This window comes from Mus musculus, chromosome 16, assembly GCF_000001635.26.
Source record: "Mus musculus strain C57BL/6J chromosome 16, GRCm38.p6 C57BL/6J".
NCBI lineage: Eukaryota > Metazoa > Chordata > Mammalia > Rodentia > Muridae > Mus > Mus musculus.
The window spans coordinates 97,604,267-97,627,953 of record NC_000082.6 but is presented as its reverse complement, the minus strand read 5'-3'; the positions used below and the strand labels follow the sequence as shown (position 1 = coordinate 97,627,953).

Sequence of the window (23,687 nt, the reverse complement as noted above, 5' to 3'; positions counted from 1 at the left end):
TTTCCCCTGTGCCTGTATGTTTGAGGCTCTTCCCCACTTTCTCCTCTGTAAGTTTCAGTGTATTTGGTTTTATGTGGAGGTCCTTGGTTCACTTGGACTTGAGCATTGTACAAGGAGATATGAATGGATTGATTTGCATTCTTCTACATGCTAACCTCCAGCTGAGCCAAACCTGATAAACAACTTCAGCAAAGTATCTGGATATAAAATTAACTCAAACAAATCAGTGGCCTTTCTCTACACAAAGGATAAACAGGCTGAGAAAAAATTAGGGAAACAACACCCTTCACAATAGTCACAAATAATATAAAATACCTTGGTGTGACTCTAACTAAGGAAGTGAAAGATCTGTATGATAAGAACTTCAAGTCTCTGAAGAAAGAAATCAAAGAAGATCTTAAAAGGTGGAAAGATCTCCCAAGCTCATGGATTGATAGGATTAATGTATTAAAAATGGCCATCGTGCCAAAAGTAGTATACAGATTCAATGCAATTTCTATCAAAATTCCAACTCAATTCTTCACAGAGTTAGAAAGGGCAATTTGCAAATTCATCTGGAATAACAAAAAACCTGGGATGGCAAAAACTATTCTCAACAATAAAAGAACCTCTGGTGGAATCACCATTCCTGACCTCAAGCTGTACTACAGAGCAATTGTGATAAAAACTGCATGGTACTGGTACAGTGACAGGCAGGTAGATCAATGGAATAGAATTGAAGACCCAGAAATGAACCCACATACCTATGGTCACTTGATCTTTAACAAAGGAGCTAAAACTATCCAGTGGGAAAAAAGACAGCATTTTCAACAAATGTTGCTGTCTCAACTGGAAGAGGTGACTCTTGTGGTGACTTTTATTGAACTAACTAAAGTGGCTAAAGAAGAAAAAATGGCATCATATGACCTCTTCTTCAGTCTCAGGCTTGTACCAGATGCCCTGGTATTCCCATGAAGGAACTACCCTAGGGAAGTCACTATGCTGCGTTGGCCCTTGTCTTCCAAGATTAAACCTGACTTCTCAGCATATATTGGATCAGATGTTCCTTGGGGATACCTCACATTCTCCAAGCCTGAACACTACTGAGAGAGTACACAGGTGTACTCAGGGCCACTAGCCTTAGTTTCTCACAGGCTCAGAGCACCACAGTCTCTGGAGGCAAAGCCTAGAGATTTTCAGATTTCTAGTCTGGACTTCTAGGTGACCCCAATATAGAGTGGAATGTGAGAATTACTGAACATATTACACAAACCTCTTATGTGCATACTTACACACACACATGCATATACATAGCATACTTCCTACATACATGTACATACACATATACATATACATATTCCTCCCACATGCTTCTACAATACATTCATACTCCTCCTACATGCATATATGCACACACATACCTCTTCTATATGCATATATATATACACACACACACATGTATATACATATTCATACTCTCAGCATTTCTACAAGTGTGTATATAAAATACATACATACATACATACATACATACATACATACATACACAGGTACACACACATGTACACACATGTCCCTCACAAATGTATATACACACATGCCCCTGGAAGACCATCTCATTCAGCACTACCAGGAGTCTTTACCTTTCTCTGTACAAAGGACAACACAGAGGGGATTCTCCAGGTATACTCTGAAGATGGCTTCACAGTCTTTTGAGAAGTACATGGGAGAAAATATGTCCCTGACTACAGGCACTCTGGATCTGAAGCAAGGTTGGGAGGCCTGCATCTCCTGCATTGTACCTGAGATCCAGTTAATTTCTCTTTGTTTACATTGAAGTGACTGAGACTGACTGGAGGCGTTTCAGACACATAACTCATTAATATGCATGTGTGCATATGCATAGCACACCACCTACATACCACATACTTTCATATACATCCAAACCTGTATGTAACTTTGAGCAGAATAGTCTTGGGTTGATGAGATAGATAAATCCCTCTGTTTGTTAGATGACGTGCTGGTCAGGATGGGCTTCAGTTTTTCTCTGCAAGCCAACTTTTTTCATGTGTTAACCCTGAGTTTCAGTCTTCATGTCCCCACTCTGCAGTCACATAAGCCAAGGCCCAGGTAAGCCAGTCCTTCTTTCATTATTGAAACAGAAAACCCTCCACTCTTGAGACAGCCTAAAGCCTGTTATCTCCAGAGGGGAGGCAAGGGTCACCTCCAGTTTCTCCTCTTTGGATTCCCCAACAGAAGGCTTCTGTGCTCAGAATTCTGAAGATCACTGTCACTGCTGGGATCATCATCTCTTCTTCATCCTAGGGGTTCCAGGTCCTCACTGGTCCTTCTGGGTTCATTGGATGAATGAAACCTTTTCTTCTCTCTCCTCATCCACCTTTCTAGAGTGCTGCCATCCAGGGCTTTTCCTGCCTCAATGAGCCCTTTTTGCTAGCCTTCTGTCCTGAGATTTCTACCAATCTTCCCTCACAGGTATCCCTGAGCTCTATCTGTGGCTGCAGCCTTCCCTAGTGGCTTATTCAAGGCCCAGCTTTATGTAACATGACTTGCTGATGACTCTCAGCCCCCTTTTCCATTCTTAAACTCCACAGAAGCCCAGAAATCCCCATGGAATGGTAAATTTAACATGTCCAAGAAAAAGGTCTGATCTCTTTCTTCATCTGTGTTCCTGTTTGTTTTGCCAAAGTCAAACAAAGATGCAGAGACAAGATGGATCTCTATCTCAGTTAGTTTTTTTTTTATTGCTGTGATGAAACATCATGACCAAAAAGCAAGTTGGGGAGGAAAGGGTTTATTTGGTTTACACTTCTATATCATTGTTCATCATCGAAGGAAGTCAGGACAAGAACTCAAACAGGTCAGGAACCTAGAGCCAGGATCTGATGCAGAGACCATAAAGGAGTACAGCGTACTGACTTTCTCATCATGGCTCATTCAGCCTGCTTTCTTATAGAACTTACGACCACCTGCCCAGGGTTGGTCACACCCACAGTGGGCTGGACCCTCCCCTATCAATCACTAATTAATAAAATGCCAATAGGTTTGTTTATAGCCTGATCTTATGAGGTATTGTCATTTGAGGCTTCCTCCTCTCCAATGACTCTAGCTTGTGTCAAGTTGACATAAAACTAGTCAGCACAATGTCCAATAGAAAGAGCATTCATTTGGAAATGAAGGACAGTATTGCAGGCCTCAACGTTTATTTCCAGTTGGGCAATTGCTCAAGTGTCCCCCAAACAAAGGGAAAGATTGGGAGCTTTACTGGCAAGTGTTTGAGGAGTTTGGAGGTTCTAACTGGTTAGCATAGGCATATGTGCAGAGTGTTTAGGCCACCCACAACTCTATGGAGTCAGACATGTCTGTAGTTCACAGACCAGCTAACAACTCCATGGACAACTGTTCAGAGGGAAATGGCTTTATAAATAAAGCAGGTTGCTTCATCAGATTGACCAGGGGGACAGTTCCTGGAAGGATCATTGGTTATCTGAGCACTTGTCTCTGTGGGACCCCTTCCCCCAGACCATCCCTTGCAGATGGAATAGCAAGAAGGGTTGATGAAATTTCTCCAGTCAACTGAAAATCCCATCTTCCAGCTGTGCAATCTCCAAGGCTTTCCCTTTCCTTTTAGGCAGTGTGCCCCAGCCGTCCACCCCTGTCCGCTGCGTTACATCATGGTTTGGATGCTCTGGGAAGTGAGAAAAGTACATGACTGGATCTCTCTGGTTCTCTACAATTTAGTCTTTAAATTTAAAAATTGTATTTATTCATTCATTTATTATTTATTTAATGTGTGTGTGCTAGTGCGAAGATAATACATAAATTTCAATTCTTTTTATTCCTAATTAATTATTCATATTTTTCTTTCACCTTTTGTTTTTCATGATCCTGGACCTAGGGACTCATGCATTATATGCAATCATTGTGCCACCAAGTGATATCCCAGCCCTCAATTTGGTTCATTGAAGCAATATCTTTGTATGTAGCCCAGTCTGGCCTCTAACTTTCGATTCTCCTACCTCAGCCTCCTGAGTGCTAGGATTATAGGCATGCACCAACATACCAAGGGACTATGGTTTGGTTTGTTGGGTTTTTTGTTTGTTTGTTTTGAAAGCTGACCCTTTTATTTCTGCCCTTCAGTTATTTAATTAACCCAAAGAAAAATAAGGTAAATAAAAAAAAATACCTTAAATTCTAGCACTCAGGAGTCCAAGGCAGAAAGATTGTATGCTCAAAGATAGCTTGAGTTACACAGTGAGATTGTCTAACAAGGTAAAACAAACAAAAAAGTAGACCAAATATTACAACCCAGATTGAAAAGAGCACAGCCATAAGGTTCAAACTCTCCTGGTTAGAGACCTACATGGACACAGAACCTCACCTAAGTTTTCCTGAGAATTTCGTATGGTCTAGAACAAATCATCAACTGCACGAGGCATCTTATGGCATCTATGGGAGCTGTCACACTGAGGGTACACACCTCTCTTGACTACTGATTTGAGTGATGCTTCTTCTGGCTGTATAGTACACAAGCTTTTCCACCCTGTTGTGTTTTATAAAAAAGAAAAAGGAGCTAGTGAGATGGCTCAGCGGGTAAGAACACTGACTGCTCTTCTGAAGGTCCTGAATTCACATTCCAGCAACCACATGGTGACTCACAACCACCCGTAATGAGATCTGATGCTCTCTTCTGGTGTGTCTGAAGACAGCTACAGTGTACTTATTTATAATAAATAAACCTTTGGGTCAGAGCTAACAGGTACTGAGTGTGTGGGACCGACCGGTGAGAGCTAGGTTGACCAGAGCAAGCAGAGGTTCTAAATTCAATATCCAACAAGTACATGAAAGCTCACAACCATCTGTACAACTACAGTGTATTCATATGCATAAAATAAATAAATAAATCTTAAAAAATAGTTTTTGTTTAAAAAAAAAAGAAAAAGAAAAAGAAGCCAGGGATATGTTTGGTGGAGGTGCAGTATGGTGTAGGGGGAGAAAGTGCCACTGCAGACCCATGCTGGTTCCCCATGAGGGACCAGCCACACAATTAGAATGGTATAGAATGGAGTTTATTTAGGGCTTGGGGAGAGGAGCTGAGGGGGTAGTAGACAAAAGGCTTGGGGTGGGGAGAGAGAGAGAGAGAGAGAGAGAGAGAGAGAGAGAGAGAGAGAGAGAGAAATAGAAGCTGACCATGAACACATGGAGAGAGGGGGAGGGGAATGGGAAGAGGAGGAACAGAAAGAGAAGTGGGGAAGTGAGGAAGAGAGTGAGGAGGGGCAAGTATCCCTTTTTATACTAAGTCATGCTGTTGCCAGGTAACTGTGGGGCGGAGACTAGAAGAAATGCTAACACCCCCACCTGTCAACCCCAGCCCCACAGCACTTAGCTGCTTGGATTCTCTAGGAAATATGCTTTGAATGTGCTTAGCCCTGTGGCGTTTGCAAGTCTTTTTCTTATCACAGGGTCACTCATTCCTTTGTCCAGACTCACATTTTATTGTGCCTGCTTGGTGACTACAGAAAGTTACTGTCACTAACTTCCCTATAAAGCAAGCACAAGGAGTAAATTTCAGTGGCCTGGAACTCAGAGATGCACTGGTGATATGTCCCCAGCATCTTCCTTTCAGGTCACTGCATCACTGGGATGCCCTGGAGTGAGTGCTCTTTCTTCAAGGTGCCCCCACCTGTACCCCAAGCTGCACACAGACAACTTCTGACATGTTCTCAGTGCACTCAAGCTGTCACAGAGGCACCAGGGTTGCTCATTAGGTACACTTGCTTGTTCAAATCTCTGCAAACCTTTTAGTGTAATGCACTTCTGTAGTGCATTTGTGTAATGCACACCGTGCAGCTGACTGGCAGCATTTTCTCAAGGATCCCAGATATTCTAGCCCTGATTTCCACATAGCTGTTTTTCCCAAGGAGTCACAAGAGACCTCTGAAGGATATTTGGGCAAAGAAAGGAAACAGCTTTTACTTTTTTGATCTTCTCCTTTAAAGCAGAACTACATTTGTGTTTTAGAAGACAGTTTGCACCCAGGACCAAAGATCTTCATGACTGAGAATGAAAGCGCTATTCTATTTTATTAGTTTTATTGGACAATAATAACAGTGTGCAAACACTATTGTCTATTTACATACGGTAATTCTAGTCTCAGCAGAATGTAGCCTCACCACCATCTTCTCAATGCCACCCCAAGGAACAGTCAGGTTCACTGGTCAAGAGAACACGAGTCTAACGGAGAGTTGAAAATTGGGAGACTACTGAGCGCTGAGTATGGGCTGAAGCCTTGAGATACATATGATAGAGAGAACCGAGAGAACCAGCTCCTATACATACGCTGTCTTCTGACTGCCTGTGCCACATACGCACACTATGCATGAAACTACTAGGCATGAGTTATAACAGAACATGGTAGAGGGGATCACAGGGGAGACAGAAGGCACCATTAGTCTGAGCCTCTCTTGTTCTTCTTATTACCTGGGGTCCTACCTCATGACCTCATGAACTCTTAAGAGCCCCCCAAAGATCTCTTCTCAAAGATCATTGACAAATGAATTGGAGGTCTATGTTTCCAAGGCATGCACTATGCATGAAACACTATGCATGAGTTATAACAGAACATGGTAGAGTAGATCACAGGGGAGACAGAAGGCACCATTAGTCTGGGCCTTTCTTGTTCTTCTTATTACCTGGGGTCCTACCTCATGACCTCATGAACTCTTAAGAGCTCCCCAAAGATCCCTTCTCAAAGATCATTGACAAATGAATTGGAGGACTATGTTTCCAAGGCATGAATTTGGAGAAATGCCGCCAAACCACGGCAGAGGATGGTTCTAGAGGCTTGTGTATGAAATTTTCAAGTCAGTTGACTGGACTGAAGTCTCCACCATGATCTTGCTAGGGGCTATAAAGTAGACAGCATTCCTAAGGTAGACAGGACAGAGTTGGAGGACAAGTATTCAGTAGGACTGCTCAGGACAGCAGGGTAGGGATAATGGCAAATGTTATATATTGTTTCTCTTTGCCGAGTGGGTCTTCATTGCAGTGAATTAATCTCCCCTCCAACCTTGAACCTGTGGTGAGAAAACTTGTTCCTAGTTACACTAACAGCCAGCCTGGAACCTCCTACTCACAGTGAGAAAATTGCACCATGAGCAGCCAGGGACATCTAGTGTGGCTTTCTCTTTCATTACCACCAATGCTTCCTTTGTCCTCACATACATCCTTTCCCTGCATTTCTTTCCTGTTTGACTCTGGAGTAGAAGGGATCTGGAAGACTTAGGGTTCCTGGGAACAGAGCAAACATATCAACAAGGGGCCCTTCTCAAGTCCTGGAGGCAGGTATCTCAGCCCCTGGCTCCTAGCTGGTAGCCTCAGCTGTGGTCTTGACTACATCTAGTGCCTGTTGTGTGATGCAATCAAGTTCTGCGCTTTCTTTGAACCCCAGCTCTCTTGATGGGCAATAGAGAAGTCAATACACCTGTCTCACCATGAAGTAATGTAAACCTCAATGTGTTATCTGGCACAGTGGATGTTCAATAAAAGGTAATTACTTTTACAGTGAATACACTGAGCCTTGGCAATGAACATATGGCTGGCTTTAATTACAGGACAACAAATATTAACAGTAAAACTCTCTCACTTTTTGGAACTTCTAGGACCTAAGGGCCTGTATGAGTCTTCATTTTTCTAAGCAATACTGTATATATTTGGGACCTCACCCATTCTGTGTGTGGGGGGGAGATGAAAGCCTACAAATACTAGGAGTTACCACCATATTTCTTAGGACATGAAAATGTCTCTACTAGAGTGACTTCAGTCATTTCCTGGACCTCAGCTGTCTTGCATGGTCCTAGACACTATGAGTACCTACCTGTGGGAGTTCAGGAGCTGCTTAACATCAAATTCAAAGTGCAAAACTTTTCATCTTAGCAAGGTTTGGCCAGATATACTTTTTAAGATTTTTAATTTTAATTATGCACATACACATGTGTCTGCATATAGGCTTGTGCACATGAGTGGAGTGTCCATGGTATCAGAGTTTCTGGAACTGGAGTTACAGATGGTTGTGAGCCACCTGACATGGGTGCTGGAAATTGGATCCTCTGTAAGAGGAACACTCAGTGCTGGTTAGTTAGTTAGTTAGTTAGTTAGTTTGTTTTGTCAACTTGACAGAAGCAGAGTTATCTGTGAAGAGGGAATACAATTGAAACACCTCCATAAGATTGGTCTGTAGGCAAACCTGCAAGACATTTTCTTAATTAGTGATTGAGGTTGGAAAGCCCAGCCCATTGTGGATAGTTCCATCCCTGGGTTGGTGATGCTGGGTGCCATAACAAAGCAGGCTGAGTTCCATGGGGAACAAGCCAATAGTATTCCTCCACGCCATTAGCTCCTGCCTCCAAGTTCATGCATCGAGTTCTTGTCTTGATTCCTTGGATGATGGACTATAAACTGTTAACTGAAATAAACCCTTTCCTCCTGGAGTTGCTTTTGGTTATGGTCATTTATCAGAGCAACAGAAAACCTAACTGAGACACACTCTTAATCACTGAGCTATTCCTCCCAGCCCCAGATGATATTTTACTATTGACATACCATGAGTGATCACACATTATCCACACCAAGAAACTTCTTTTGGAGTACACATGTTTTAAAGTAAATTAACGAGCAGGAATGATGGCACACACCTTTTAATTTCAACACTGAGGAAGCAGAGGCCAGTGAATCTCTGAATTTGAGGTCACCCTGGACTACAAAGACTACAGAGCAAGTTCCAGGACAGTCAGGGCTACCCAGAGAAACCCTGTCTTGATAAAACGAACAAAACAAACGAGTTAGCTTAGATCAAGTATCCTTCTAGCCTAAGAAACAAACGATTTCCAGCATCATCTTGCCCAGTGTCCCCAACTTGTGACTTCCACTCCTATTGCTCTCCAACCAGCTTCCTCCAGGGAAAATCCTCTCTTTGTATGTGAAACCTTTTTTTCAGACCATTTTATTTTAGGGGTGCTGAAATTTCCTTTAACCCCTGGTTTGTCCTTTTTCCCACTGGATTTCTGTGTTTCAACCATCATAGCATTTATAATTTTAATAGATTTTGGAAAAATCTCAACCATTTTTTTAAGGCAGGGTCTTACTATGCAGCCCTGGTTGACCTGGAACTTCCTATGCAGACTAGGCTGGCCTAGAACTGCTAGGTATCTGCCTGCCTCTGCAGGGTCAGCCCTGGGTAATAGTCTGTTTCTTAGTCTATATGGCTACTTGATCCTTTTTTCTTTGTATCTTGTTTTGTATTATATGTATTCTCTTGTACATATGGAGTATTTCATAATCTGAGAAGGTACACATATAAAATCATTAACCTTAAACAAGGGTGTGTTTGTCATCTTAAATTCTCAGGAGAGGTTTCTGCCACCCCCACTGAGAGCTGACTAAGGCAGGCAAGTGCAGATAATCACTCTTCCTAGGGCGTGACTTTTCATGTCCTGGCTTGGGGTGCTAGGGTCCCAGCCAATTTCCTACTTTGCTGAATCTTGGACTTTGTCTGGCACTTCCTGAGGACAAGCTCCACCCTACCAGAGATGCTCTGTGACTTCTTTCGTTCCTCCTCAACATATGCTCACAAGCCACCTTCACAGATGCAGTTTTCTTGCAAAGTCAGTAGTAATTTTCACCCTCACCCCAGGAAAACCCATGATGTTCCACTTGAGGTAACATCCTGTTTAGTAACTTCTGGGAACTTCTTTTTAGGGGATACTACAGTTTCAGATAACCATGCTTTCTTCCTTTTGAGCCTGTTTGAGATTCGTTGTGGTTCTGTAAACTCAGAATACCACATTATATACCTTATTCAGCCTGTCAGGCTATTTTTGTAACATGATCACTAGTTTGGTATGGTCCTTCTACCATATTGTTACGACTGTGGCTTTGTGTGTGTGTGTGTGTGTGTGTGTGTGTGTGTGTGTGTGTGTGTGTGTGCTGGGGATCAAACCCAAGGCCTTATGCATACTCAACTATCACTGGTTTGTTTTCACTGCATCACAGCTACTGGCCTAGCAAATACTTCTGATTTTCCATTTTTAATTATAGAAATAAGAGGGAAGGCTGTTTAACACCAGGACTGATTTAACTTAGCGGCCCCATGATTTCCTTAGCAAATAAGGCCTGCCTAACTCTTGATTCACTGTGGTGGTTCACATTTTGTGAAAAAGAAGTAACGACTATATTTGTTGATGTGTCAGAGCCTGGGAAACAACCAACTAACCAACAAACACTTTCCAATACTCCCAAAACCTCAGTGGAATGTTTAGAGGTTTGGTGGTATGGAGAACGTTGAGACACTCCTTCTAAGGCAAAGGACAAGTTGCAATAGCAGGTTCCCTCTGCAAGCAGAACAGAGGTTCAGAACCTAGTAGATCTATCTGGATTCTGGAGGTAATAAATTCCTCATTTAGGTGTGGTACTCTGGCTCTTTTATTGAGTCGCCCACAAAGCTTTCAATTTTGAGTCAGGTTAAGCCAGGAGGGTCTAACAGAACCAGGCTATTTGTGTAGGTAGCTCTCTCAGCACATCCTTGTACTAGAGACAGCAGCAGCAGAAAAGTACTGTGTGGGACCTCTCAAAGGCCTTCTTGGCTGGCACACAGAAATGTCCTTAAAATCTTGTTCTTTTGGACCATAGTTCTTGGCCTGTTGCTGGGCCTCAGTGGAAACTGAAGGGCCACCAAGTTTCTATCCTGTGACCTGCTCTGCCCTTCATGAACTGGGTCTTATCTGAGCTGTGAATCAAGAAAACATGATGCTCAGGAGTAATTCATCATTACATAGAAGTAGGAAATATACAGTCAGGGAAGAACAGGTCATGTTGGCACAAGTTACATAGAAATGATACTAATGGCCAGGCCTCTGGCCCTGATATACTGCCTGTTCTATCCCAACATACATCCATGATGCCATAAAAGATTCCTGACAGAGGAAGACAGAATCAAGAGACAGCTTCCACAAGGAGCTCTGAGCTAAGTACCCCATCTTCTCTTAGAAATGTCCAGACAGGATAGGCCTTCAATGTCTCAGGGGTTAAACTGTTTGCTGTAAAAGCAAGAAGACTGGAGTCTGAATCCTCAGAATTCATGTAAATGGCAGGCAGGCATGGCAGTTCTACCTGTAATTCCAGCCTTGGAAGGCAGGGACAGTGACTCCTCTATGCAATCTGGCCATATGAATGAGTTCTAGGTTTAGGTGAGAGACCCTGGCTCAATGAATAAGGTGGAAGAGTATACACAAAGCATGAGACCCATAAGGAAAAGGGAGGGGGTGTGAAGATCTGGCAAGATCTGATTGTATACTAATTCATGGCCTGCAGCCAGTGTTTTGGTCAATGGTAAGGCACTTAGCTAAAAGATGAATGATATGAAAATTTGGGGAAGAGGTATGTGACTAGAACTCTATAAAGTGGCAAAAAACAACCAACCAAGCAAAACACCCCAAAACAGTACATGGTATGTTCACCAAAGGTAACTTCATCAGAGTAAGATTTCATAACCAAAATTAGGAAAGTCTATCCTGTAGACACCAGCCTGCTGCTTCTCTCGGTCATTTTGCTGGGTTTATGAACAAATGGGCCATGGTGACAGGAATTAAGTTTATAGGAGGGCTCAGTGACATAGGCTAACCCACCTCTGTATACCCAATTTGCCAGCAGTAGATTCACTGATGTAACAGTATTCCCCAGAGAGGTCAGCCAGTGATCTGGTGGCAGTTTAATTATGCTGGGCCATTTCAATCATGGAAAGGCCAGTGTCTTTGTTCTTACTGGAATGGACACTCTGGCTGCAAATTACCTTTGATGTATGCAACATTTCTACAGAGTGTCTTGCCAATCACCATAGCATTCCACATAGTTCTGCTTCCGTAAGGAATTCATTCAGGAGCCAAAAGGAATGAAGCACTGGGCCCAGGTTCACGAAATTCAGTGGCTGTACCACATTCCTGCCATCCTCGGGCAGCCGGCAGGGTAGAGCAGTAGACTGATCTTTTGAAGATGCAGTTACAGCTATAGCCAGGTGACAATAATTTGTAAGGCTGCAGCAGGGCTCTCCAAGAGGCCTACAGATGATCTGGAGATCAGAATGTGCTATGCTACACAGTGCTATTTCTCTCACAGCTTGGACTCACTGATTTAGGAATCAGGGATGGAAACAGGGGTGGCACCATTCTTATATTCAGTGATCCACTCAAAAAATCCTTGCTTCCTGATCCTTCTACTTTATGCTGTGCCAGACCAGAGAACCTCATTCCAGAGGGCTGATGCTTCCACTGGGAGACACACAATTTCCATTTGGCTGTAAGTGAAAAGGGTCACTTGACCACCTTGGGTAGACAGGCTAAAAAGAGAGTTGCAGTCCTATTGGAGATGGGTGACTTGGACCACTAAGAGGAAAGAATACTGCTACTTCACATGCACCATGCACTATGCAGTGTGGTCCAGACCCTTGTCTGGAATGCAGGCCATTCCTGAGGGAATCACTTCAGTTTATCATGCTTGCAATTAAGGGACACTTTAACAACCCAATTCAGGAACACTGCTAACAGTCCAGACCCTTCTGGAATGAAGGCATGTGTCACACCACCAACCAACTCGGGTGCTTGGAGAAGGCATAGTGAACACAGTGAGTAATGACAAAAGGTAATTATTAATGCCGGTTAGGTCCATTTAACCTGTATAGAAAGGAACACTATTGTCATGATTATGCACACCTTATTTTGTTTTGAATACTTCTTTTGTGTAAATATGTCTTCCTTCCTTCCTTCCTTCCTTCCTTCCTTCCTTCCTTCCTTCCTTCCTTCCTTCCTTCCTTTCTTCCCTTATATACATAAGATGTACTGGCTTTAGGATTGGGGAGATGGCTCATGTAGCTAAGAGCTTGCTTTCAAGCATGAGGAGCTAAGTTTAGTACTCAGACTGTGTAATAAAAACCAGGCGTGGTGGTGCATACTTGCAATACCAGTGCTGGGAGAGACAGATGGATCCTGAGGAGAGGGGTTGCTGTCTAGCCCCCTAGACCACCTGATGAGTTTTAAGCCAGCAAGAGACCCTGTTTCAAAATGAAAAATTCAAAATGGTGGTGGTTTTCCTCTGGCCTCTAAATGCATGTACATCCATGTGGCACATACACAAAGATGAATTGACTTCATATCATTGCACTCATAAGCACTGTAATTTGACATCATGGTCTGTAAGCTATGGGGAGAATCAGGGAGGATCAGAGATACTATGCAGGACTCTATGCTCTCTGGAAAAGGAATCGGCATCGTTCCAGTTGTGTGCAGTTAGTTTTGTTTGTTTGTTTGTTTCAGGTTCTGTAGTGTTACAGCCTCACACAGTCTTTATTCAGGGATTTGATATGGCTGAGGGAGACCAACTTGGGTGTGTTGTTGGTATGGGAAGACTTATGATGGCTAACTTCACACTATAAGTTGGCAGGACTGCAATATGTCCAGGTAGTGGCTAGCACTCATTTCTGGAAGAGGTTAGCATTAACACTGAATGAAGGAGAGCAGATTTGTGTCTTCATGGTTGTGTAGTTTGTCCATATTCTGGGTAGAAAAACCAAAGGTGGAGGAGGCTTGAGTTGGACATTGTTAGTCTCCATTCCTGAGTGTGCCTGGTTCTCTCTCCATCAGATGTGGATTGGCCTTTGGTCTCAGGCCTCTGCGCTATGATACAAGCTTCCTCTCTCTCTAGCTTACAGACTATGATACTCTTCTCATCTCCCAAATCTTGAGCCAATTCTTGATAATAACTCTCTTAAATATTTCCTCCTGGTTCTGTTTCCCTGAAGAAGTGAACACCTTCCACAAGAGAGCTGAGTGTACATGCTAGCTGTGTGCAGATAGACATTAGGGGGTCATGACTAGAAGCCTTCAACACAGTGTCAAAACACAAGTGAGTTGTGACCAAAGGCCTAACTTATGTGGAGAAGAATAGACCCACTGGAGCCCACTTAGACAGCAGTGACACACCTGGGAAAGTCCCCTCTATACTTGATGGCACTGATGAGGGCACCAGCTTTACTCAGTTTGTCAATGACAGTGTGGTCCAGACAGTTATACATTTATATAGCCACAATGGTGTAGCCTACAGCAGCCTGTTGTTGTTGTTATTAGTAGTTGTTTGTGTTTGTGTGTTGTAGTGTTCATGTGAAGGTCAGAGGACAACTTTCAGGAGTCAGGTCTCTCCTTCCACAATGTGGCTTCCAGGAATCAAGGCCCAGGTCTCGGTCTTGGCAACAAGCGCTCAGCCCAAGTTCTTCTCAGAGACTTCCACTCAGTTGAAACCAGGGGTCTTGCTTGACTTTGCCATTGGAAAGACTTTCAGGATGAGCCAATACAAAGTAAAGTTGGAGTTTTTTATAAGAGACCTTTTTAGGGCTGGGGATGTAGTGCAGGTGATAAGGGAGGCTGCTTACCTAACGTGTATGTAAATGAAGCTCTGGAACCTTCAACATCACATTATAAAAGGGTAAGGTGGAGGTACATACCTAGAACACCTGTAAGGAGGTACAGGAAGGAAGATAAGAAGGTCAAGGTCACGGCCAGGCATGGTAGCCCATGCCTTTAATCCCAGCACTAGAGAGGCAGAAACAGGTAGACCTCTGAGTTTGAGGCCAGCCTGGCCTACAGAGTGAGTTCATCAGCTTTGGTTGTGTGAGACCCTAACTGAGGCACAGGGGTTAAGGATGACGGAAGGGAGCACACTTAGGGAAAAGGACAATAAAACACTCAAGAATGGGTGTGGCTTCTTGGAGAGAGTCAAGCTTAAGAGCTTTTACAACAGTCATAATAGACAATATTAGTGACTTCTGGAGTTACACCTCAAAGGGCTGTTAAGGAAGTTCAGTGACATTAGTTGGCTTCTGAGGTGCCTATGGATTGCAGCTCATATGGTAAAACTCTTGGTCACAGGTTGCACAGAAGTCAAGATATTTTAACAAGAAAACTAAAGTTTATAGTCTTGTTTGTGAGGTTACCAGAAAAGGGGGTGAAAAAAAGATCAGGTTTACATCTGGGAAAGAAATAAGGCAACCTCACAAGTTCAGACCCTAATCATGATCCGTTGCTATTTTCACATTCTTATTTGAAACACCTTCCTATCAAAAAACCATCAGCTACACAGGCATATCCACAGATGACTGTCAAGTGTGTGGCATTCTTGACTGGCTGGAGAGAGATTTCAATCCACTGTACCCCAAAGGAAGGGGCTTCTTTGCCTTCTATTGTCTCTTTATCCTGCCTCAAGTTCACCAGGTCTAGGGCTGATCTCTTCCAGATATAACTTTACAAACATGCATGTTAAGCACCTTTCCAGACAGGACCGATGAAGAGTGGGAGGGGAAAAGAGTCTCGGGGAAGACAGGAAAGGCTCGCAGGGTGAGCAGCCATGGTGCGCTAGCACATTCCTAATGTTCTTCTTCTGCCTCTATTTTGAGTTAAAACAACTTGTGTTGACTTGTGTGTCGTGTGGATGCAACGAGAGTTTTAGGGCAACAATACTTCATAAGTGCCTGTTACTAAAGTGGGAAAATGCTCTTGAATCATGGGTAATCTATTCTTTTAAAATGACACAACAGCTCTCCAGAAGAAAGATCATTTTAATTCATGTGGGCATGGAGAGAGGCCCTGCAAAACTCCATAAAATTCTCCACTTCGAATGCCCTTCTTGCTCTGAACACCTTTGACCCCAGCACGTGGGAGGCAGAGGTAGGCCAGTCTGGTCTACAGAGTAGATTCCAGGACAGCCAGGGCTACACAGTAAAACCTTGTCTCAAAATAGAAAAACTGATCCGAGACTGTGAAATTGTCCAAGGACCTAGGCTTATCACTCCACCAGATGATAAAGAGAAAAAGTGATTTACTTCTTCGGTAGATTGTGAAGGTAAACTATGGGGGTCCATGGGAGCAAACGGGGAGGGGCTAGAGGGGAAAACCTGGGGAGATAAATAAAAGTTCCTATCAAGCAGCATATTCCCGGTGCAGACACCTTTACAAAGAGGACTTTTTTTACTTTTTCTTTTTTTCTTCTAGTTTTGTTATTCTGTTTTTGTAGTTGCAGCTGCCCCAGACAACAGGCGCAGCTTTAATAGAAAAATCATCAGCTCGGTGCTCGCTGGCAGAGAGAGCGCTGCTTGGGACGACTACTCTGGTCTCTTAGAGCCTTATTTAGGCCGGATGTCTCCGGAGTCTGTCAAGTAGCAGAAGACCAGGTCTGCTGTAGACTGCAGTTTCTTTGTCCTCTGACTTCTGCCCGATCCTCTGTACAAGTAACACCTCAGTCTTTGGGAGCTGGAGGCTGGGAATGGGGACTTCTGACCCAAGGGATTTTCTTCAATAGGAAAGCCTGTGCTCACAGGGGAGGGCCCAGGAGCTGAAACACCTACGCTTAAAAGATGTGCCCTGTTGGTGTCCACAGCTCAGACAGAGCCTGTCGGAGTTGGGAATGTAGCCACTCCCAGACTTTCAAGGGACCAGGTTAGCGCTCCCTTGGGGCTTCCTACTTCTTTAATAGTGCAGTCCAAAGACCCGTCGCAGCAGGACCCTGGAGTTCCCATGGGTCTGGGCCTCAAGGGTCCGCTGGTCCGGAGGCGGGTCGCTGCTAGGGGAATGCCTAGAGTCCAGTTTGATCTCTCGGTGCTAGGGGAGGAGCGCTCCCTGGGCTTCCCTCGGGGAAACTCCTCCTCCTCCTCCTCCCTCCTGGACAGCCTTTCCTGGCCGTTCCCTCCTTCTGGCCGAGGTGCCTGCGTTTAGGGGTGTCACCCTGGCTCCCGGGACGCCGCCTCCGGAGATTTAAGCGAGAACTGGAGTAGGTCGTGTACTTGGAGCGGACGAGGAAGCCAAGAGCTCGGACAGAGGCGGAGAGGGGCGGGAAGCGCAACAGGTGAGTAGCGCGCCTGACAAGCTCCGGTCCCGGCACAGAAAAGGAAATGGGGTGACCTGGGTCCGTCCGGCGGTGCCGGGCCTGGGCGTCTAGGGTACAAGTGAGTTAGGAGAGGCCAAGGCACTACAGGTGCGACCGTCTGACTGATTCGCCCGAGTGTACGTCCTGGGGACTGGGAAGGGGTCCCGACGACCCCGATTCCGTGACGCGCGGCAGAGATCCCAGATCAACTCTATAGATTCGAGCGGCTTGGCTTGTGGTCTTGCGGATCCCTGACTAATAGCTTGGAGAAGAGAGTTCCTGGGGGCCGGGGTCCTTCAGTGGAGCAAGCCCTTGGCTCGCGTCACGTGCTGATATCCTTTCCTAGAGCGCAGAGCTAGAGGTTTGTCCGCAGTTCTCTTTGTTTCGGGAAAATCTCGGCAGTCGGGCTGGTTACCTGAACTCCTTCCGCTCCTTGGTCTCTACAGAGGTGGAGAGAAACTGAAAACTGGCTAAGATGCCAAGGGCCGATACAGGCGGCGCTGCTGGGCCCTGGGGACCTTGGCAAGACGGGAATTGTCCGTCACCTGTGGGAAGGGAGTGCTCAGCCATCGCGTGCGGTGACCCGAGGCGACGGTGCGGGCCCGCCTTGGCTTTGAGAATTCACTGGAATGGGCCTTGGAGGAGCTGGTCCTGGGGCAGCAGGCCGGGCTGCCAAGGGCGAGCTGTCTACTGGGAAAAAGGGTGACCACCTGGGCATTTAATTGGGACTTGGGGCAGTGGCAGGGTGACCCAACGTACTAGGCTGGCAGAGGACGCGGTGTGCGAGTCCAGTTGAAGAGATTAACTGTCCCATGGTCTGAAAGTTTTGTGTGTCCATGCCCCAGAGGATGTGGGTGGCTTGTGGCTGGGCTTTTGGTTGCTAGGAGCCCAGGTACCTTCACAATGGCCCCTAATTCAGTTCAGAGCATGCAAAGGACTCTAGTAGCTTATTTAAGGGAGAAGAACACCTTAAATGTACTAAGAAAGCAGGGATCCCCACAAGGTTGGGCTTGCAGACCTTTTATGCAAATGCTTACCTTAGTCCTGGGGCTAAGATAAGCCATCTAGAATTGGCTCCTTCAACACTCAGTGGGCAAGAGCCAGGCATTGTGGAAAGTTCCAAAGGGCAGGCCACTTGCAAGGTGTAAAATCCAAAGTGAGGTGGGGGTTGTTTACCTGGTTTGGGAGGAGGGGAGAGATTCTCCTGCTGGTGAGGGTAAGGACAGCTTCCTTCCTGGTAGGAAGGCTAGGGGTAGGGGCTGGGCAGTTTCATGAGGACACAGGGACCGAAAGATCCCAGGCTACTAAGCTACTGCAGCGGTAGGTGGTGAAGGACCTCCAGGCAGGCAAGGTGGCCCACTCCCCACCTTTACCTGCCTCTACTGAAGAGGTGCTTAGGATCTTTCTCAAGTGACCTGACTAGTCATATGATGTTAGAATGAAAACTCAAAAGCCACAGGTGTGGTGAGATTTATCTTTAATTCCAGAACTTGGGAGGCAGAGGCAGACACATCTGGCACTCTGTGAGTTCAAGGCCGTCCAGGCTACCCAGTGAGACCCTGTATAAAGAGAGAAGGAAGAAAGAGGAATGAAACTGAAGAGTGTCATCACAGCATGAGACTAATTGAAAGAATTGAGAGGTGTTCTTGTGGATTGGACTCACATCTCAGATCTTTTTAGGCATCTGTGGCCAATGCTTTCAGCTCGTACCCAGGTTTGGTCTTACACACATGCACATGTGCACACACACACACGCACACGCACACGTGCACATGTGCACACGTACATGCACACCTTTAGGGTCAGTTTTCTTGGAGTCCAGTGCAGAGAGCCTTGCCTGTGGCAGTATAGTCATTGGAGGAGGAAGTTTGACCATACTGTAGAATAGCTACACACTTCATTTCTTCTAGCTGGACAACATAGTGAGTTCTTCATAACCTATTTGCCTCAGCTACAGGGAGGCTGATGCAAAGGCTAGGTAGTATTAGGGCCCAAGAATCGCTGAAGGAAGACCCCAGACTCAAATAGTATGCAAAGGCAAAGAGTGTTTATTCTGTAGAAATTACCAGCATGTGGGGTGGAGGTGGGGATGGGAGGGGTCAACCATTCATCAAAAAGGTGACGACTTGAGGGGCTTACAGGCTAGAGGAATTTTCCAGAAGGGTTAGGTTACCTCTGATTGGTAGGGGCAAAGCAGTGACATTAGTACAATTTTGATTGGTTGCTAAGTTTCTCTTTATTTGGTGAGGGCTTGAAGAATTTGTCAACCAGCTCAGTTCTGACCTTGTTATCTCCTCTAGTCAGGCGTCCCAGGAGCTGTCTCAGTTCCAGACTTATTCTCCCTAAGTCAGGGCTGTCATTAACTAAATGTCATTAGCCATTGTCAGTGGCTCCTTCTGAGGAGCCAACATGCTTCCCAGGGAATTGACATTTTTATTCCCAAGGTTTTTGGATCTCTCAGTAGCTTGTCTGGTGCCTCTATGGGATGAAAGGGGCAGAATCAGTGCAGAACACAGGGTAGCTGCCTTAGTAGGTCAGTGCTATAAGCATTGGGAGCTCAGGGAGAGGTGTGCACAAGAGGCTTTGTTGGCCATAGCTGGACCTAAGGCTGTACAGTCTCAATTCCTTTTCCTCCCGTTAGTCCTGAGGTCACACTGTGGCAGCAAGTCAAAAGAGGAGGAGAAGAAAAGTGAGAAAGAAGACTAGGGAATGTAGACACCTCAGGTGCTCTAGGGCCAGGCAGCCATGCTGCTTAACCTCATAGGCCTACCTCTGTCTGCAGCCCCACTGTGGTCAGGACCTGGAATTACTGAATGAACCAGAAGGTTGCCTCTCTGGGTTACAAGGTCACTGACTGACAGACACTTGCGCAACTATCCTGCAGGCAATGAAGTGTGAATATGTGAAGTATGGATTTCCAGTACCTTCTTCTTTATTGCCTAAGCAGAGGCTCTCCATGATGAGACCAGCCTGGGACCAGGACTTAACCAAGAAATGGCAACTAAGAATCTGGTTGACTATATCACTCTTTACATTTAAGTATTAAGGGGAGCCTAGAAGGTCTTGGGGGAGGGGGCTTTCCTTAATGTGAGGTCATTGCCCTCATCCCAAGTATTCTTCCAGCCTTGAAAGTGGGGACCAGGAGTTTTGGTAAGCTCTGCAGAAAGTTCTATGTCTGGGAACTCTTGCTCATCCCAAGTGCTGGGCATTAAGGAAGAAAGGAAAGATGGCTGGTCAGACAAGTGGCTGAGCAGTTTAGGTTCCCGAAAGACTGGAAACTGGCCCTGTTGGTGGGGAGGGCAAAGGAGACATCTGGGGATGGGCAGGAGAGCCACACAACTTGTCAGAGGCTTTTCCATCCACTATCCTCTCTGAATTGTTCCCTTAGCTGTCCTTAAGGTTGAAATTGCTAAGCCTTGGTTGTTCAGGCTCCTCCCCACTTTCTAGAATACTCCCCAGGGGCCCTCCTACGCTGCCCCCAGGACCAGCTCAGGGACTGTTAAGAATTGCAATTCAGGAATTCAGAAGTATCATGATCCTAAAAGCTGAGACCTGCAAAGGCTGACTTGGGAAGTCTTTATGTGCAGTTCCCAGGTATAGTGGACCTGGTAATGAAGGAGGGTGGTTCAAGTATACCTCATTCCAGGGGCAACTGTGGTCTAAACCTGCCTGTGCGTTCCTGGGAAGGGACAGGGTCATTTATGTCTCATCTGATCACTGTGGCCGTTCTAAGGGATGACCCCTGGAATAGACTTGGGATTCTGGAAGGGAGTGGAGCTGAGCCTAGGGCTGCTTCTCCCAGCAGGAGAAAGAAATAGGAATGCATAGGGGTATGTTGGGCAATGGCAGGTCTTGAAGGAGAATCCATGTAGGATACTGGAGGGTATGTATATCGTCAGTGACCTACACTGTGCACAGGGTAGCCTTTTAAGAGGTCAGGTGACCCAGAGACTCTCTCTGTTCCCAGTGGAGGCAGTGGGGGAGGGGAGGAGTTCTGCATGCCTTGCTTGTGTACACAGGTGAGCCATCAGGCACAGGGGCATGGGTTCAAGAGTCAGGGGATGATAACAAAGCACCTAGTGCTTTGTGCTTGTGGCCGTGGAAATTCACACAAGGACAATGGGTAGACAGAAGGCTTAGCCTCAATGCTGGCTGAAGAGTGAGGCTGACACTGCAGTATTTTCAAGTTAGTTGAATGGGCAGATGGAACAAGTCTGGCTTTGTTATTGTTTATTTGACTAAGGTACAACGCAAAGAGTCGGTTTCCCTTTAATTTATGGCCCTTGCTTTCCATGGGGGCATCCAGGCAGGTGGCTCTGAGCTCTTACCTGGTCAGAATGATCCGACCTCCAGACACAGGAAATAAATTTCTAGAGACCACAAATTTGGAGGTCATTCTACACAGAACTCTGAGAGTTGTTCAGGTTCACTACATTATAATGCGCGGCAGTGAGTGTTCACCACCTCGGGGCCTCGTAGCAAGTGTTTAGTCATTTATGGTCTAGTATGTGCTGGATCTTGTGCTCTGAGGACTTTGCACTTTCCTAGTAGCTCACAGAACTCAGCTAAACTTTTGAATTGTGGGAAACTTGGTTTTCCTGCGCTCAGTCAAAGCCTGCCTTCTGATTCTGATCCTTAATCCTGAGGCCGGCCTTTGGGTTTAAATGGCCTGAATCAGGTCCCTTCTCCACATAGCAGTAGCATAAATACTGGAAGGCAAAGCCTGTTTCTGTCTTACTGAGCTCAGAGCTGGAGCTCATACTTTCACTCAATCTTTATAACACTGCCTTTATTATCTTTATTATCTTCATAACATCACCTTTATTATCCTCATTAAACAGACTGGCCTGGGTAAGGCCTTTAACCAAGCCAGGAGCATGAACGTGAGCTGGAATTTGTCTACCATGACCTGGGGCCTTTCTGCCTGTATCAGTGTTAGCTCTAGGTACCTGGACTCTGCGGTGACACCCACTGTGCCCAACTTGTGAAGCTGGTAATGTCCTGATGTGAGTTTCCCATTCCTGGCTGTTCAATTTCATTTATTCATGTAGCCTCTGGAACTAAAACCAAAAAAAAATGTGTGCATGTGTATGTACATCTATGTGTCTGAAGCATGTGTATGTGTCTCTATGTGTCTGTGTGTGTTTATGACTGTATGCAAGTCTCTGTGTGTATATGTGTATGTTTGTATATGTCTCTGTAGTCTGTGTCTGTATGTGTGAATGTATGTGTATGCATGTCTCTGTGTGTAGGTGTATGTGTATTTGTATGCATATGTTTCTGCATGCATGTGTGTGTCTTAGTATGTGTCTCTGCATATGTGTGTGAACGTCTGTGTGCATGTCTCTGTGTCTGTATGCACATTTGTGTATCTCTATGTGTGTGTTTATGTGTGCATATGTATCTGTGTTTGTATACATGTGTTCCTTCCTAGTTTGCTTCTCTATTGCTGTGATTAAACAAGTAAAAAACACCAGGACCAAAATGACTCCAGGATAAAAGAGTTTATTTCAGTTTATACTTTACAGTCCCTCATCCAGGGATTTTTAGGGCAGGAATGTAGAGGCAGGAACTGAAGCAGAGACCATTAAGGAACTTTGTTTTGTGGCTTGCTCAATCTACCTTGATTACCTTTCCAGGGTGACATTGTCCATGGTGGACTTCAATCCTCAGTCAAGAGAATTGCCCCATGCACTTGCCTCCAGGATGGAGGCATCTTTTCACCTGAGGTTCCCTCTTCCAAGATGCCCCTAGGTATCACCTGCAGATACCAGACACACATAGACACACACATAGACACACACAGACACACACACAGACACACACACATAGACACACACAGACACACACACAGACACACACAGACACACACACATAGACACACACACACACACACACACACACACACACACACACAGAGAGAGAGAGAGAGAGAGAGAGAGAGAGAGAGAGAGAGATATTGATTTGGTATGGTACAAAGCTAGATTAAAAACAAAACAAACAGACTTAATTTCTACCCTAAAAAAGCTTGTAATCTTGGGACAGCGAGGCATTCACAGAAAAAGAAATGTACATGATGAGGGCCTGCTTTTTCTGAGGTGTTTTGTTTCACTTTCTTTCTCTTCCCCCTAGTTTTTGGGAGCTGGCACTACCCACAAGCCAGGCCCAGCCACCCATCTTCTGGTATCAGCTAAAGCGACAAGTCATAACAAAGAGCAGACTGAAGTCATTGTGTTGGCTACTCCTGGTTGTTAACCTGACTACATCTGGAATGAACTCTAATCCAGAAATGGAGGGCACACCTGGGATCCAGATCCTCAGGCTGGATGCACAGGCTTCTGACCTGGATCTTAACATGGGATGACACATGCTTTTGAGGCCCAGGCAAGGTAGTACATGCCTTTCATCCCAGTAGACAGAGGCAAGCAGATCTCTGACTTCAAGGCCAGCCTGGGACAGAGCAAGTTCCAAATTCAGGCATGGTGGTACATACTTTTAATCTGGGCCATACCTTCGACTGGAGGCCTACATAAGGGCAATGGAAAGTGGAAGGCTTCATTCTTCTTTTGCCTGCTTGCACTTACTTGCCAGCACATCTATTGGATCCTACTTTTTTAGGATTCCAGCTTATATAGAAAACCAGCTGAAACACCTAGCCTTGTGCGACTGAGCAATGACTATACTCTTAGACTACCCTTTCATAGGTGCACATTGTTGGGTTAGTTGGACTG

The 23,687-nt window shown here is 45.2% G+C and overlaps 1 protein-coding gene across 3 annotated transcripts in view; it reads left to right on the top strand.

Annotated features, from left to right (window-relative positions):
* Tmprss2 (transmembrane protease, serine 2) overlaps window positions 1-23,687 on the top strand; it is a 94,860-nt gene that overhangs the window by 31,588 nt on the left and 39,585 nt on the right. Inside the window, exon 1 of one of the 3 annotated variants that reach the window (NM_015775.2) lies at window positions 16,759-16,935. The exons of 1 other annotated variant lie outside the window; for it this stretch is intronic. The gene's annotated coding sequence lies outside the window, so the exon portion shown is untranslated. Of the gene's footprint in view, window positions 1-16,758; window positions 16,936-17,294; window positions 17,318-23,687 lie in introns of those variants that run through there. One more of the 3 variants, XM_006523065.2, reaches the window with a different exon arrangement.